Consider the following 18,199-nt stretch of genomic DNA (forward strand, 5'->3'; position numbering starts at 1 on the left):
ATGCGATAAATCCTACATAGGCGCTACAAAAAACCTTAGTAATAGAGTAGCCCTACACCGATCCAACTTCAAAATCGCGGAAAATAGACACCTGCATGTATCACAACATATACACACATGCAGTGGAGGCAGATTCGAGATAATGCCCATCTTCCAAACTGACAACTACTTCTACTTGCTAACACAAGAAAAAAAAAAACTTCATAGCAAAGTTTAACCCCGCCTTAAACATCTATCCATAATTATGCACATAAATAGGCAAAACACAAAATACACTTACACGCATGCATACTGGGGTAGATGTGTACCCTCACACACGAAACAAAAGAAGCACAATAAAGCACGCGCACACTTGCACGGGTGCACGCGTCCATTTCCAGTACAGTACCATTTCTCTAAACTAAACAAGCAATTCGAAATTATGCGTATGTGTGTGTATGTGCGCACACGTGTGCATGTATATATGTGTGTGTATGTGAGTTTATACATGTGATTGTGTATACGTGTGTGTATATACATATATCATCTGTTATCTATGCTCCATCTTGTTTGTGTGTGTACGTGTACTTATGTTTGGGTGACTGAATACATGTATGCATATGTGCTTGGATTGGAAAAGAAAGAAAACTTCAACCAATATATACATAAGGTAGGATGTATGAATATGTATGTGTATGTGTGATTGTGGGTGCATGTGTCCATATATATATATGGGTGGAGGAATGTATACGCATCTGTGTGTGTGCATATGTATATATACATATGTATGCATATGTATGAGTGGGTAAATGTGTTCGTGTGGATATGGATATACGCGTATGCGTGAGCCCCTGCATATGTGTCTCTATGTATGTGCATATGTATGTGTATGTGTATGTGCCTACATAGTCTGTGGATGTTTGTGAGTGTGTATGTACATACATGTATGTATATATATATATTTATGTGCATGTATATGTGCGTATATGTATCTTCTCCTACCTATTTTCCATCTTACTTGTGTGTGTGTGTGTGCGTGCACTTATGTTTGAATGATTAAGTGCATGTATGCATGCGTGTTTTGGTTGGGGAAAAAATTAAACAATATGTGCCTGGCGTGTTAGTGGTGGATGTGTGTGAGTACGTGTGTGAGTGTGTAGGTGGGTATGTATATATGTATGCTCCTACATATATTTCTATGTATGTGCGTGTGTATATGTGTATGTGCCTGCGTGCGTATGCGTATGCATGTGTACATGTACATGTATGCATATGTATGCGTGTGTGATTGTGTGTGAGTGGGTGCTATACACGAGGAAAGAATGGCTTTAAAAAAACATCAAAAAACATAAAAACCTTCACCAAATGGACCAAAAGCACCCTCTTTGATTCTAACTTTGACAGGACACTTTGAATACTTACGGTTGGGGACAGGATGTCTGAGACCACATCACTCTAAAAAACACATTTAGTATCAGCAGAGGTAAAAATAACTTTTCAAACTCCCATTTAAAAAAAAAAAAAACTTTTTGCGAAAACATCTGAAGAGAGAACACCCTAAGCTCGAAACGCGTTATAAAAATATTTTAAAATAAAAATATGATGAAAACCTTTAAAAAAAAACACAATTGTTGATGGCTACACTCTTTTAAATATATATATATATATATATATATATATATATATATATATATATATATATATATATATACACATATATATATATGTAAGCATAGTTGTCAAAGTCTGTGTTCGTATATGTGCATATGCCTATTTTCTATATGAAGTTTCTATTTTATACACACACATGCACACACACACACACATATATATATATATATATATATATAGAGAGAGAGAGAGATAGAAAGAGAGATAGATAGAAAGAGAGAGAGAGATGAATGCATGCGTGTAAAGGCATGTAATCCGTACACAATTTTTACAATGCTCAAATTAAATTCCTACTGATTAATTTTCCCACTCATATTGAATTTCATTTCTCCTAATATATTTTTTAACATTACTTACATTTTCACAAATGTTTCCTTTAAGGTTGATCGAAATATTACTATTTTTAAACATTGCAACGCTTTCGTTGTCAGCGGCCGGATCATTTTAGATCTTCAATAACTTAATCGCAACATTATGCACAAGTGGTATTCAAAAGTTTGTATAAATACCTACTCCTATAATGAAACGCTGTTTTTATAGTGTTTACCCACTTATACACCAAATTCCTACGAGCACAAGAGGTATGTCAAGAGTGAATATATATATATATATATATATATATGTATATATATATATACACTGTGGTCATCACTTATCAAGGCCCGGAAGCTACTCAGGGATAAGGGTTATTGCAAGTACAGTACGTTGGTGTGGGGATTTAATGAAGTGTTTACTTAAGGGGCGGTTCATTAGGAATTTGTTAACGTTAGACTTAAAGACATCCAGGTTGTAGTCCGGTGGGAAGCAGGCAGACGGAACAGAGTTCCACAAGCGTCCTGTTCTAAGAAATACGTTTTGTTCAGGGTATCTACGTTTTGATTTAGGCACAGATAAAGAGTGGGAAATTGTTTTTCACATTGGATTCAGCTAGACGGGTGGTTTTTGTGAAAGATTGGCGAGGATTGGAGTTCAGACGAGCACCTGCCATGGAAATAACGATAAAACAAGGATAGACTCGCAACGTATCTTCTGTGGGAGAGAGGTTGCAGGGTAGAGAAAAGGGCATCCCCCAGTAAGCCACGATGTCTATGTTGTACTCTGTCAAGGCATGATAGGCTGTTTTTAGCAGCTCCTGCCCAGATATGGCAGCAGTATTCCATCCTTGGACGTACTTGGCTTTTATATAGATAGGGAATTGCATCAGTAGTGAGATGTCTTTTGGAGCGGTAGAAGGATCCCACCATCTTTCCAGCGACCTTGGCAACATACTTGATGTACGTGTTCCATTTCAGATCAGAAGTAAAAGACAAACCCATACGCTTGTCAAAACATGGGGCTTCTCCTAGACGAGAACCATCCATTTCAATTGATGACAGATGGGGATCAGAGCATTGATGATGTTAAGATAGAAGTTTGTATATATATATATATATATATATATATATATATATGAGAAAGAAAATTAAAACTGTAATTAAAACTTTACAATCAAAATTTATTGTTCAACTGAATACCCCAAAAAACAATTTACAAAGTCCTTATTCCGCGGAGTTTCAAAGAATGCTATTATTATTATTCTTCCCATCAGAGGACATGCCACCTTCAGCCCGAATACATGCATCGATTCTCTTCATAGGGTATGTAGCCCCATCTCTTCCAAACATAAAAATCAATTTAACTCTTTCTTGCATTGTTAATTTCTCGCCCATATCGAATAAAATCTGAAACAAAAAAAAATATAAATATAAATATATGGTGCGCGACTTCTGGGCCGAATAAAATCTGAGACAAAAAAAAATGTATAACGATACGGTGCGCGACTTCTGGGACACCCTGTATATATATATATATATATATATATATATATATATATATATATATATATATATATATATATATATATATATATATATATATATATATATAGGTATAATTATTTTGGGGGTGGTCCAAAACTTTATCGGAAGACCGGGTGTTTTCGTGTCCATGCTAAAAGGGAAGACGGAGTATAACATTAAATGGAGGCTACAGAAAACGTCATTAGTAAGGGGTAGAGTCGGCCAATCAGGTTTCGTTCTCACTTTTCAAAGCCCAAGCGATTTTTTTCTTGTAAAGAGAAACGAATTCAAATGGGAAACTACTAAAATAAAATCGAACTATCAGAAGAAATGATTGAGGACGAGTAAAAAAAAATATTGTTATAATGATTATAAAATAGTAACCCTTTAGAGACTAATCACGCACAGACACAAAATACACTCCTGTTGCTTAAAGACATAAATTCTACTTAAATGGAGGCGAATAGTCTCCAAGACAGACGCTGTTAACAGATACGTTGTTTAATTGTTATATACATTCGGTTTTTACTCTACGCAAATGTAAACTGTTATTTATATTTATTGCAGTTTTGTAATTAGTGTATTTATTATTTTGCTTGTTTTAGTAACAGTTCGTCCATGCATTAAAATCTAGCAAATTGATTTGAAATGTACCATGAATAGATTGGGAAATTTTATTTATTTTCAGTTAGCGATAGAGGAACTTGCTATAATACTTTCCCTTATACATGTAAATTGGACTTAATATATGTACATTACTTAATATTATTGTTAATGGGAAATAAGCCATGCATCTTGAATCCATTATTGGCAGCTTCTGTTACTCTCGCTTCTCATTATTTGTCTCTAAGTCATCATTTTTTTTTTAGTAATTTTTCTGCAATGGGAAAATAAAAAGCTGTATTGTAGGTTGATAGTTTTTTTGTGTGAACATTCGCCTGACATGTCGGAAATTTTCTGTTTCTATGTCTATCCTTGTGGCCATGTCGCTAGTAAGGGTGCTAGAGGTAAACGTTTTATCTGGGCTGACGTTACCCGCCTGATAGTAAGGGAACTGAACCTTGGTTTAACTACAAAGAAAGGCATCCTATCAGCAGGTGCAAAGTAATGGGGCTGATTTATTGCCATTTGGTAAATGGATTCGGGACCATGAAGTAGCTTCTGGTGGGGCTTGTCGATGACATACTAGTGGGTAATTGTTACGGCTTAACTTTATCACGTACTGCAGCATTTTTTTCATTTCTTTTTCCGTCTTACTTCCCTTCCCTTCTCTGCTTTAAGCAATTTTCTCGACCTATTCCACAAATTCCAAAAACTATCGTGAAAAGTTTCAAGAACAACACGATTAAACGGAGATATTCAACGTCCAACGTATACTCCAACTAACATGTCTCGTCACAAATATCAGGGACCTAAGTTACAAACTTCCAGAGTTGTAATCCCAATTACAGAAGAATACACCACACTTAATACTCTTAAGTGAACCTAGAATTGGACAAACTATTTCACTAGAGCTGTTTGGAATTAAAGGATACTTGAACTTAACATTCAAATCTGACCCGCAAAGTTGTGATAGGGATGGAATATATGCCTACATTAAAGATGCCTTTCCATATACTAGGGACACCTAGAGCGAAGATCCTAAATTACCCTGTATGTGCTTTTAGGTTGCACTTGCTCACACAACTGCGTGTATATTTGCCCTCTATCGCCCCCACAACAGCGGAGTTATTATCCTTAAGACCATATCTGAGAAAATTTACCATAGCTTATCTGTTAATTCCCTGACTGATATTTACGTCTGTGAAGACTTCAATGTTCGCAATGTGGAATGGTAAACCTAACTAAACTAGACAGATATAAGGTTTTGTCAAGATTTTTCCATTGCTTATGACTTTACTCAGATTGTTCGCGAACTCACCTGTGTGCCCGATACTGACGGTCAGTATGCAAGTCTTCTAGATATTTTCCTCACAACTTACATCAGTTATTGTTTTAATTCATAGTCCTATATAGATTAAGCTTCGTTTTTTCTTGTGTTTTATAGATTGACTTTATAATAATTCACCTTGGCTAAATGAGTGTAATAATTTAGGATTGAGTAGAACGCAAAAACAGATTTATATGTGAAATTTATTAAGACAATTTGGTCGATCTGGTAAATCCTTATTTCCAAAATGGGTAGATTGCTCTCGTTTTGTCAAGCAATAATCTCTAGGAGTATGCGAGCAATTCATAATTTAATTTTTAGTATAATCTTTTCCGCAAATTAAACAATCAGTTTCCAGAAAAAAAATGGATTAAGAAATAAAATTCCGTTCGAACTTCTGCATCGAATTCGGAGAAAAAAAAATTACTTAAAGTTTGTAAATTCTAAGCAGTTTAAACTGATGAAAAAAAAGTAGTTTCATATTTTCTACTGGTCAAGACCCTTTTTAGATATTACTGTAGTTTACAAATTACAAGAAAAAATATTAGATAAATAATAAAAATAAGAAAAAGAAGATGAAGAAGAAGAATAAGAAGAAGAATGAGTAATTTCTTTGTATAATAAAGACACAACTTTCAAATTATATCAATTAATAAGTTGACTAACCTTATCTAGCTATACAATATTAAATAATATGGCTGCCGGAACAAACACACGATACTGAGTCTTCAGTTTACTTTTGTTTTCTCTTTGCAGCATTATTTTGTTATATATTTTTCCCATTTACGCAAATAATTTTAATGTTTTCTGAAGAGTATATGCACTGAATAAGGGCAGTATTGACATAATAACCGTGTGTTTCTGCATAACGCTACGACTCTGTTAACATGTATCGGAGCTTTTTTCATGCTGGAGCAGGTGTTATGCATGAAATATACATATTTTGATCTTGAAATGTAACTATAATGTTATTCTTATATATATACATATATATATATATGTGTGTGTGTGTACGTGTATATATATATATATATATATATATATATATATATATATATTTGTGTGTGTGTGTACATGCACATGGGTCGGATAGTAAGTTTTTAAGAACTTTTTGCTGAGAAATGTACGTGGATGTCAGATTAATAGCATGTTTCTCAATTTTTCAGCGACGTCGTTTTATTCTCGCCCCTCTTTTCTCGTATTATTCTAATAAATCATCCATGAAATTGTAACTTTTTTCCATCGCTTTGCTGGTTCTTGTTTCAATGTGACCTGTATGGTATATACTGACAACGTTGCTGCTCCGGTGATAAATGTTTCTGTGTTCTGAGTTATGTATTTTTCAATTATGTTTTGTGTGTCTTTGGCACGGTTTCTATAATCACTAATCAATATCCTCCTACAATCCTTTCACGTAGTGTACATCAGTGTACTTTCGGGTTGTTCAACTTATTTCGTCAAAGTGTTTCTGCTGTTAACAATATTTATGCTGTATATATTTTCTAGCTATTTTATTGGAATTCACGGGTTTTGATATAGTATCTTTCATCATTGCAGATATGTTGCTGTTTGCTTCTAGGACCTCAAACATTGGTAGATATCACTGAACGCTCCCGTCTCTTCTTGGGTTTAGAATTCCGTGCCTTATTATATCACCATTCATCTTTTCTTTTTAGCAGTGCATACTTTCAATTCTTAATTCTATCTGTATACATGCTAATGATTCGTATTCTTCTGTATCAGCTGTTCAAGTTCCGTTTTTGTTTCTTTACAAATAGCTTACAGTTGTCCATGTACATGGGGTAGTTTATTCCTACTTCTGTCTGTAAACATGTATCCAGCGCCATATTTTCTGAGTAAATATGTAAGTAGCATTAAGACTATAATAAATAGTTGTGGTAATACTGAATCTTTTTGAAAAATGTATCTCTGTATTCTTATCTTTGCAAAGTGTTGTTACACGGCATAGCTTTGGCCGTTTTATAAATAATGTCAAAATATTGTCGAACACTTTGTATAATCTAAAGCATTCATTTATGTAAGCTGGAAAATTTCATCTGTAGACATTTTTAGAGTCAATACCTGCCATGGCTATGTGCCTTCAAAGTATTTTACGTTCGTCACTATCTTTTCATCGAAATCTTATAGGGCATGCCTCGCCGTGTTTCCTTTCAGCATCTTTCTTTTCAGGAAAAGTGCAGATTATTAAAAGAAATGACATACAGTTTCGCCTAGTTGTAGCGTTAAGATATTTTTCAATTGATAGTAGGAAATGTAGTGTTTTGTTGTTCATTAATGCCTTCTAGTTTTCAGAGATCCTTTGTATTAATGTAACCCTTCCTTGTATGACCAATATATATTTCCCTGTGCTGTCACAATTATCATCGAAAAAAATTTCTTGAAAAACATGCTTATTCATTCCGTTATGTTAAAAATATATAGATATTGACCAACGTCAATATAACTCGTAGCGTACAGATTTTGTCGCGTGCTTTATTAAAAAAAATGATCTGTTTTTGATTTTCACATTTTAGAAACTGGAATATAACCATGTTTCAATTCTATGGCAGTTTCATGCCTATAAAAAGAGATAGCGTTATTTCCATCCTTGTTTGATATTGCCTTTTTCATTTTAACCGTTGTGCAAACGTCAGCGCCTGTGGTAATTATTTGAAATGAGTTCTTTCAAATATACAACTTGTGGTTTCTTTCAATTATGGAAAACTTGACGCATGTCTTAAAATAAAATCAATTATTTATATTATTTAGTTTGTAAACTGCGTTATGTTTGACAAACATTCATGAACAAATTGCGTGCGTATTATGTTTTCTGTATTACACCTAAATCCTATGTAATATATATATATATATATATATATATATATATATATATATATATATATATATATATATATATATATATATATGAGAGAGAGAGAGACCGACAGGCAGAAACTGGGAGAGATAACCAGCGTGGTGTATATATATATATATATATATATATATATATATATATATATATATGTATATATATATATGTGTGTGTGTGTGTGTGTGTGTGTATACATATTTATAATTTCCACATTCAGACAAGGTCGCATTTCACAATCATCATGACAGCCAATAAAACGGAAATCAACAACTTGAGTGTCGCCCTCATTTGGGTTATTTTTAGGCACATCAGAAATCATTGGCTTGGATCTTGTAACTAAGCCACATATTAAATTACTTCAATCCGGTCTTTACTGTAGGAGAGCACTTTTGACAAGATTACACTGTTGGTCGATCTGTCTCTGAGACTGCGGATCTTAACATTGTCTTGCCTGCCAAAAGTAACTCTAGGACGAGCAGATTAAGGGGCATTTCGAACACTGTCGGTGTAGTTGTGCTTTTGCACAGTCATTCCTAACGTTCTCTCATCACATTTGAATTTGCAGCTAGTTTATCGATTAGGTAAACCTAAAATGAGGAGATAAATGAGTTCATGAAAATCACTAAGAGAGACTCGAGGTATATGGACTAAATGTTACATTGTATAACCTAAGACCAAAACTTGCGATAAGAAATAGTAAAATTGGATATGTTGAGCTGGTTATAAGCTCATTTCTTTATACGGAGTTTATTTGAGCCTTCTGGATTTGAAGTTATTTTTTAAAATTGACTTGAACACTGGGATACTTCAATTAAAGTCAAATATGAACAGGTAAAATTATAGAGAAATAAAAAGAGAATTAAATTAATTATAGGTTGTATAAACACTTACATTTAATTAAGCTTAAATTTGCGTTTCTTAAAAATATTGCAGGTGCCCCCATGTATATATATATATATATATATATATATATATAAAGGTGAAAGTGTCTGTGTTGTGTCTGTGTGTGTACATTTCCCTACGCAATAACTCTCTCAATTTTTAGTCTACAGACTCGAGATTTTATATACAGAGCGATGTGATCGGTTTTCGGCCAGACATTTGGCGATTAAAGGGTGGAAGTTCAAGGATTTGACCTTTGAGAACTCTATAAAACTACTCCGACAATTTTGTGTCTAAACACTTGAAATTTTAGATATAGGTTTCCATGACATGAATCTAACTTTATAACTTGATTTGAGCATAAAATCATAAATTTAAGGTGGCATAATACGGGTCAAAATTAAAAAAAAAATTAACCGCTTTTTTCTTTTTTCATTTTTTTTTTTTTGCTCAAGATGCACCTCCAAATACCCGTTCAAAACCGGGCACCCATGCTAGTATATCTATAAAAGTAAACGTGGCTGTGGATCTGTGTGTCCGTGTGTCTGTGTGTGGGCATTTTTCTACGCAATAACTCTCTCAATTTTTAGTCTACAGACTTAAAATTTGATATACAGGGTACGGAGATTTGGGAAACTATTTGGGATCAGTTTTCGGGCGGAAATTCGACAGTTAAGAGGTCAAAGAACTCTATCAAACTCCTCCGGCAAGTTTGGGTCCAAACACTGGGGATTTTAGATATAGTTTTCTTTGACATGGATCTAACTTCATAACTTGATTAGAGCGCAAAAAAATGTTAAGGGGTAATCATAGGGGTCAAATTGAAAATTATTGACCTGTGCGGTCTCTCCCAAATTACTCAGACAATATCTGGTCTTAACATTTGAAAGTACATAAAAGGTATTCAGAGATAGGGCAAGCTTTGTAATCGATTTGGGTCCAAAATTTTCAGTTACCAATATATAAATATGTGTATGTATGTATGTATATTTACATGTTTGCCTGAAACTTTTCATTGAGGCGACGGATTTTACCATAATCAGTATTGTTTTAAAGTCCGAGCTTTCAGACAAAAAATACCGAAAAATTGTCTAAGAACATTAATATCTTCACCTACAACTGAGAACTTTTCTACATGGGGGGTCGCTCTTTTCGCCGATATTTTTGAAAGTCATCCTCTCCTTTCGATTGTCTAGCCTTAGTTTTTAAAAATGTAGCTTCCAATATGGCGGTGGTCGTAACAGCATAGACGTCAGTTTTTTCCCCGGTTCTCTTCCTCCTTCACGTTAGAAGTTCCAGCCTTCCTTCCTACTACCACTTTTTTTTGCTCAATAGACACACCCAAACACCAGGGCAACGCTGTGCACCCATGCTAGTATATCTATAAAAGTGAACGTCTCTGTGTGTCTGTCTATGTACATTTCTCTACGGAATAACTCTGTCAATTTTTAGTCTATAGACTCGAAATTTATATACAGGGTACTGAGATTTGTGAAAATTTATGTGATCGGTTTTTGGCAAGAAATTTGGCTGTTAAGGGGTGAAAGTCCAACGATTAGACCTTTGAGAACTCTACCAAATTCCTCCGACAATTTTGGGTATAATCATTTGAAATTTTAGATATGGGTTTCTTGGGCATGGATCTTACTTAAAAACTTGATTCAAGCCCAACACAATAAATGTTAAGGGGTAATAATAGGGGTAAGTAATAAAAAAAAATTGACCGTTTTTTTGTTTTTTTTTCTTAGGCTAAGCATACACGTCCAAACACATGGGTAACGCCGGCTATCCATGCAAGTATATCTATATATCTATAAAAGTAAACGTGCCTGTGTATCTGTCTGTATGTGTGGGTGTACATTTCCCTACACAATAACTGTGTCAATTTAAAGTCTACAGACTCGAAATTTGATATACAGGCTACTGAGATTTGGGAACATCTTTGTTATCAGTTTCCGGCCAGAAATTTGGCTAGTAAAGGGTGAAAGTTCAACAATTTGACGTTTGAAAACTCTACCAAACTCCTCCGACAAGTTTGAATCTAAACACTTGAAATTTTAGGTATAGGTTCCTTGGACATGGGTCCAACTTTATTATTTTATTTGAGCCCAAAACAAGAAAAGTTAAGAGGCATAAAAGGGGTCAATTTTTTACAAAATTGACCCCTGCGGTTTCTACAAAAAAAATCAGACAGTTTTTGGTATAAACATTTGATATTTTATATAAAGGGTATTCAGAGATAGGGCAAACTTTTTTATCGGTTTGGGTCGAAAATTTTGAGTTACCAATATATAAATGTATATGTGTGTATGTTTGCATGTCTGTCCAACACGTTCTGACAGAGGCGACGGATTTTCTCAAGATCAGTATCGTTTTTAACCTCAACTTTTCAGACGACAAACATCGAAAAATTGGTTAAAAAATTAATATCTTAACCTTATCTGGGCACTTTTCTTCAGGGGGGGTCGCTGTTTTTGCCGACTTTTTTTAAAGTGATCGTCTCTTTCGATTGTCTAGCCTTAATTTTAGAAAATGTCACTTCCGATTTGGAGATGGTCGTAACAGCATAGGCGTCAAGTTCCCCCCCTGTACTTTTCCTTCTCTGAGGTACGGGTTCGAGTCTGCCTTCCTACTACCACCTTTTGTTTTTTTATTGCTCAACATACACACCCAAGCCCCCGGGCAACGTCGGGCTGACATGCTAGTACATATACACACACACTCATATATATATATATATATATATATATATATATATATATATATATATATATATATATAAAATTATTTTAGTTAGTTGTTTCTAACACTTTCTGGTTCTAAGAAAGAGAACAAATATTTTTGTAGAAGAACGACTTTCTCTTTTTGGACGAAGGCAATTAAAAACCAACACGTCGCTTCATTAAAAAGCAAATCAGTAAATTATAAACACAATGCAATAAAGAGGAATACTTGTAGTTTAAGCATGGTAACTTCCAAAACGGTTGTTCTGGAGAACGTTCCTTTTGTTCAATAAAATTAGGGGCCAGAGGTTAGAAGTGCGTTCATTCGTTTTAGTAAATTCTTTTTTACTTCCTGTCGTCCTTTTAGTAATTTCTTTTTTTTACTGATTGTCCACGAAGTTCTTTTTTTAGTGTTTATATATACGCCCTCTTCGAGTAATAGTGGATAATTCGCATGAAGTCAAATATGCACATTGCTCAAAAAATCTTGTTGATAATATTTTTAAGACATTCCTTCAATGAGGCGTGGAATATATTTATTGCAAAAGAATTTGTTTGTTGATTTTTGGAAGAGCTTGATATTGAGTTATGAAAAAAGTAAATTTATATATTTTTGGAAAGGTTGAATTTGGTTATCGGTGTATAAACTCATTTCATTCTTAAAAAGGAGCTTTTAAATAGTTCATTATTAAGAGACATATTTTAAATATTTTACATATATATAATTTACTATTATTTACTTACTATAGATAATCTGTATTATTCTCCATCGTTTGAGGGGCTTTATAAATGGGTTTGCGTTTAGATAAAGATACGGATTGAATTATTACCTCTTTTATACTATTATTTTTTATTATCTAAAGGTTTATACTAAGGTCCTTTACGAGAACTATTCTGGAAAGGCTTATTAGTAGATACTTCCATTCGAGGATTATCTTGGTGACAGTATTCCATTGGATTTAGGTTTGAAATGGCGTGATATTCTATTGCCCCATTACCTATGGTTTGACAGCTAGTATGTTATTGTCAACCTCTATAACATTTTATAATACATAGCCCAACATCTAGAAGGGTCTAGATTATGTTATGGATTTAATACAATATCTACGTTTATTCTATTTTGCCATTTAATTTGGTAAATATTCCTACCTTGTTCTCTTAAATGGATTCGCATTTTTTTTAAATGTATTGCTTTATAAACTCTACATTCGTATCTGTTCCGGAATGGTTGAATGTAATTGTGTTTATTGCAACATAATTGTCCTTATTGTAACAACATTTAGATTAGTGAGTTGAAAACATTTAGTGTGTTAAAATGTTTATTTATCATTTCTCTGGATTAATTTAGAGTCTATACATAAATTTAAATTAAAGACCAAACGAATATCTATATCACTTTTGTTTAGGTGCAAGTCCGATACATGTGTTATGAGGATACAACTTTCTACATAACTGATAAGATACATAGATGAACGAAATAAGTTTCGTGTACATGTTAGCATGTTTTGAAGTACAGATTGCTTTGTGTTGAGGAAACATAAACCGATTAGGATTTTCCCTTCTGTGCCGTTCCCAAACTGTATAGCGCAGAGTCTAATACAAAAATTAAATTAAAATTAAGTTCTTGAAAAATGTACTATATTATGCGCACGTCATAGTAAGAAATGTTGCATTGTATATTTTAAAGGCGTAATAACTACAGTTTTAATAAGGATAACTTGTTCAGGACAAGAAATTGTAACAACATAGTCAAGTATATAACGATAGCAACTGTTGTTAGTAATTCATCATTCGGACATAAACAAGTTTATTTTTTTAAAGTAAAATGAAAGACTTAATTTTAGATGTGATATTTCTCCTTAAATGCTTACATTATTTAACGTTTCCTTCGTAACATTTTGTAAGACTACAACGAGATCTGAGCGGAATTCCAGCAGAAATTTCGGATTAAATATTGACCATGTATATGGGGCATTAGAATGTGTTCATTTTATAAGTTCGATGGAAATATTGCAAATTGTTTCGTTGAGATGAAAATATGCTAATTTATTACGTTCTATTAGAAACCGACGTCGAGTAGCATTTTTTTAAAAACAGAATTTGCTATTAAACAAAATTCTACTCTATAGGTTCCTAATAGAATGTAATAAATTAGCATATTTTCATCTCTATGTAACAGTTTGTAATATATAATAGGATTAATAGAATTTGCAATTAATCCTTATTCTATCTTTCGTGCGTAGGAAATTGTAGAAAGCAATGTAAAGCAATCGTAATGTTTATACAAGATTCACTTAAATCCCGATTCAAGCAAATGTGCTGCTGAAAATACAATGAAAGTTAAGTTAGCACATTATTTTAGAAAATAATCCCTTTGTAGACTCCAACTATTTTTATACAAATTATGTAAAGCGCTGATTATTTTAAAATACGTCTATACAAAAAAATTAAAAATGATGTAGAAATCTTGAATGCAAGAAAAATGGAATAGCCTTAAAAAAATGATGTTAAGTAGTCGCGAATTCATATTGTGAACGGTGTAGATGGTGCTGGTGTATTTGGTGACAGCTTTGGTTTCTACGAGCGGCAGAACTATCCATAGTGGTTTTCTTGGCACATTCAATTTTCGGACCCAGTCTTAATTGCTATCACAAGAATTCACCATATTCAATATAAACATTGTCAAGTCAAAGAATATACATCTGTTAAGGAAGGTTCCATTCCAATGATTAACTTTGCATGCTTCAGCGTGAATGTCTCTTAGTTGTTTTTTTTATATAACACAGTAGTTATACTACATTTCCTTAAGGCTATTAAAGTACATCGTCATTTTTTTATCGTAACCATAATACATTGAAAAGAGTCATTTTTCTCATATTTGGCCAGTAGTCATTTGCGCTGGCTCTTTTTCTCCCAAATAGTATAGAGAACTCCAATGTTAAAGTCTACCTTAATAGCCATTTGATAAATGATTTGTGATATCCTAGGGAAAACTCTTTTAGGAGAAAACTTTAGTTCAAAACAATCTGCTGATTTTTCGCCAGCCATATTGCGGTTGCTTGGAAGGCAAATACTAAAATGTCTGGTGTCAAAATGCTTGGAATTTGGAAATAGGGAGATAATTAATTTGCGGTGTTTTCCACTTTTTATTTTAAATTTTATCAAAAAATCTATTCGATTTTAGCTGTTTTTTACTATTAAGCAGTTGAAACCGAATTTAGCAGTTGAAACCGAGCAATCAGTGCCATTTTTGTTGCTTGTTTTTTGTATTCTGTAAAATGACTTTTTTGCGGGTTTTTTTATTGTTTGTTCAACCGCTTTGGAAAACATGTGCGAAACTTTTTTTTTTTTTATTTTTTGTAATTTTATTTGTTAATAGAAAAACATTGTAGCAGAACAACGTTCCGTTTTTCGGGCGAAAACACTTATTACATTCAAAAACAAATTATATTAACTTATTATTACAAATAAAAACAAACAAGTAATACTTATGTCATTTTGAAAATTTGTCGTTTTCCAAACGGGTTTTCAGGATAACGTTTATTTTTGTCAAAGGAAATTACGAAACATATATGAGGGAAAGTGTTTTCATTCACTTCTGTGTAGTTTTTTTTTCTATGCTCGCCCATGAGGTTCTTATTATTTATGTTTATATATAACCATTTCTTAAGTAATAGTAGGTAATTTGCATAAAGATACTTATGCAAATTGGCATAAAAGTCTTGTAAGGAATATTTCTAACAATATATATATACATATATATACAAATATATATATATGTGTGTGTGTGTGTGTGTGTGTGTGCGTAGATACCTTACACACATAATTTATGTATCACACTTATTGAATAAAGAGACAAGTTATATATCTATATTCATATATATATATATATATATATATTATATATACATACATATATACATATATATTTTTATATATATTTAAAAATATATATGTATGTTATTAAAAAACACACACACAAACATATATATGTGTATATATTTATATATATACATATATATATATATATATATATATATATATATACAATTATTTACTATAATAATTAAATACCTACAGAGACTTGTGTTTCATCCTATCGGAAAACTTCAGTGCGGGATGTCACGATCACCAATCGATAGATTCGAACCAGGCGAGACAAGCCATCTCTGGCATGATTAGCAAGGACCGTATCCATTCGGCTACCGTTGACCGCGTGGAATAAGGAATATTTCCAACAATATATATATATATATATATATATATATATATATATATATATATATATATATATATATATATATATATATATATATATATATATACTGCTTCTTACGTATGTTTCGTGATGGAGTAGCGCTATGACAACAATAACTTTTTTTATTATTTGGACTCTCGAGTATATATCCCACACAGTATGACACACTTAATCAACGGAGATCAACATCACTCTATATAAAAATATACGATGTATTGAAGGATACACGCTCGGGAGTAAAAAAAATGAAAATAAGATGCTGTTGTCATAGCACTAGGGATGAGTTTCTTTCTTAGAGTCTTGCACAGTTAATATCTGGATCAGACTTGAAATTTTTAGCCATTAATGTATGAGTTCACTTATCATAACAATATAATAAACAGTCTGTTTCTGGTTCATTCTGGATGAATGAAAATAGGATTGCATTCATTTTTAAACGATTCTCATATATTTGGATGAAAGCAAATGAAGCAATACGTTGGCTAATCATTGTCAAAATGGCGCATCAGTTACTGTACCATAACAAACGAACCTATGCCCAAACACTTATAAAGGTAATACCGCCTGTACCCATACAGAAAATCTTATGGAGGTAAATTATTTACAAAATATTCCTGTAAGATATATCTTTTCAAGATCTAAAAATATCAGAACTTAACAAACACACTATATTAATTAAAACTAGATTTTTATAAAGCCAACATCCCAACTGCTTATGATAATATTACACTATTTTATTGCTCAAATCCATATATTTTGGTGTAATATGGTCATCTAATCGTACAATCAAGACAATCATGAACAATAATTCCCTACTAAATACATTGTTGGGAGTGGGTTGACAGAAGAAGAAATGGTCGCACAGCCGAAGGCTAGTGAATTGAAAGTATATTCAATCAAAAGCATTTTGTACTGAAAGCAAAACCAATTCTTTTTCTGGTCTGACGAAGTGTTATTAAAGAAACTGGACTCCACTGAAACATCTATGCACATATGTAAACAACAATGTGTGCATAATAAGCAGAATATATATATATATATATATATATATATGTGTGTGCGTGCTCCTATAAATCTCATTTTTTGTAATGATATATATATATAGAAAAATATAGGAACATATATATATATATATATATATATATATATATATGCTCCTATATTTTTCTTTAAACATATATATATATATATATATATATATATATATATATATATATATATGTTTAAAGAAAAATAGAAAAACCGAATGAAATTATTAAAAAATCAACGTAAAAATATAAGAAAAGAAAAAGTCATAGATCGTGCGAAAAAAGACAGTTTTTAAATCCTACCCATGTCGGGAAGGACAAATATGTGTGCGCCTTTTTTCGCACGATCTATGACTTTTTCTTTTCTTACATTTTTATTTAAATTATCTTGAAGATGTCCTCTGAAACAAGGACGAAACGTTGATTTTTTAATAATTTCTTTCGGTTTTTCTATTTTTCTTTAAACATAACGTCAACCACCGCTGGTATATTTTTTCATTCCTTATACATATATATATATATATATATATATATATATATATATATATATATATATAGGATCCTATAAATCTCATTTTTATTGATATATATATATATATATATATATATATAACCCCCCTTTTTATCAAAACATAAATGCAACCTTCTTATCTATGAGTCGTGGAATTGCATTCACTAACAAAAGATGCATCTATTTTGCATATTCTTTTAAGCACACATGTTAATAAATTACCTATTAGATTTTCGGTATTCTTATGGGATGACCATCTTTAGTTTTCTATTATGTTAAATTATATTTAGGGAGATATTCTACACGATTTATTCTTGCGTAATATTTGCGTAAAGATTTTCTAGTAAACACAAATCAATGTCCATATATATTTTCCTATACGTATACATTTTTGTTTTTAAAAAATTGCCTACCAAACACTTCCGGGAGTTTTTCATCTACAGACATGAACTTTTATATATAAGGTATTTGAATCCATGCGAACCTCAATATTTGGGTGTTAGCACG

The sequence above is a fragment of the Euprymna scolopes genome, chromosome 11 (assembly GCF_053919585.1).
Source record: "Euprymna scolopes isolate OS-2025 chromosome 11, ASM5391958v1, whole genome shotgun sequence".
NCBI lineage: Eukaryota > Metazoa > Mollusca > Cephalopoda > Sepiida > Sepiolidae > Euprymna > Euprymna scolopes.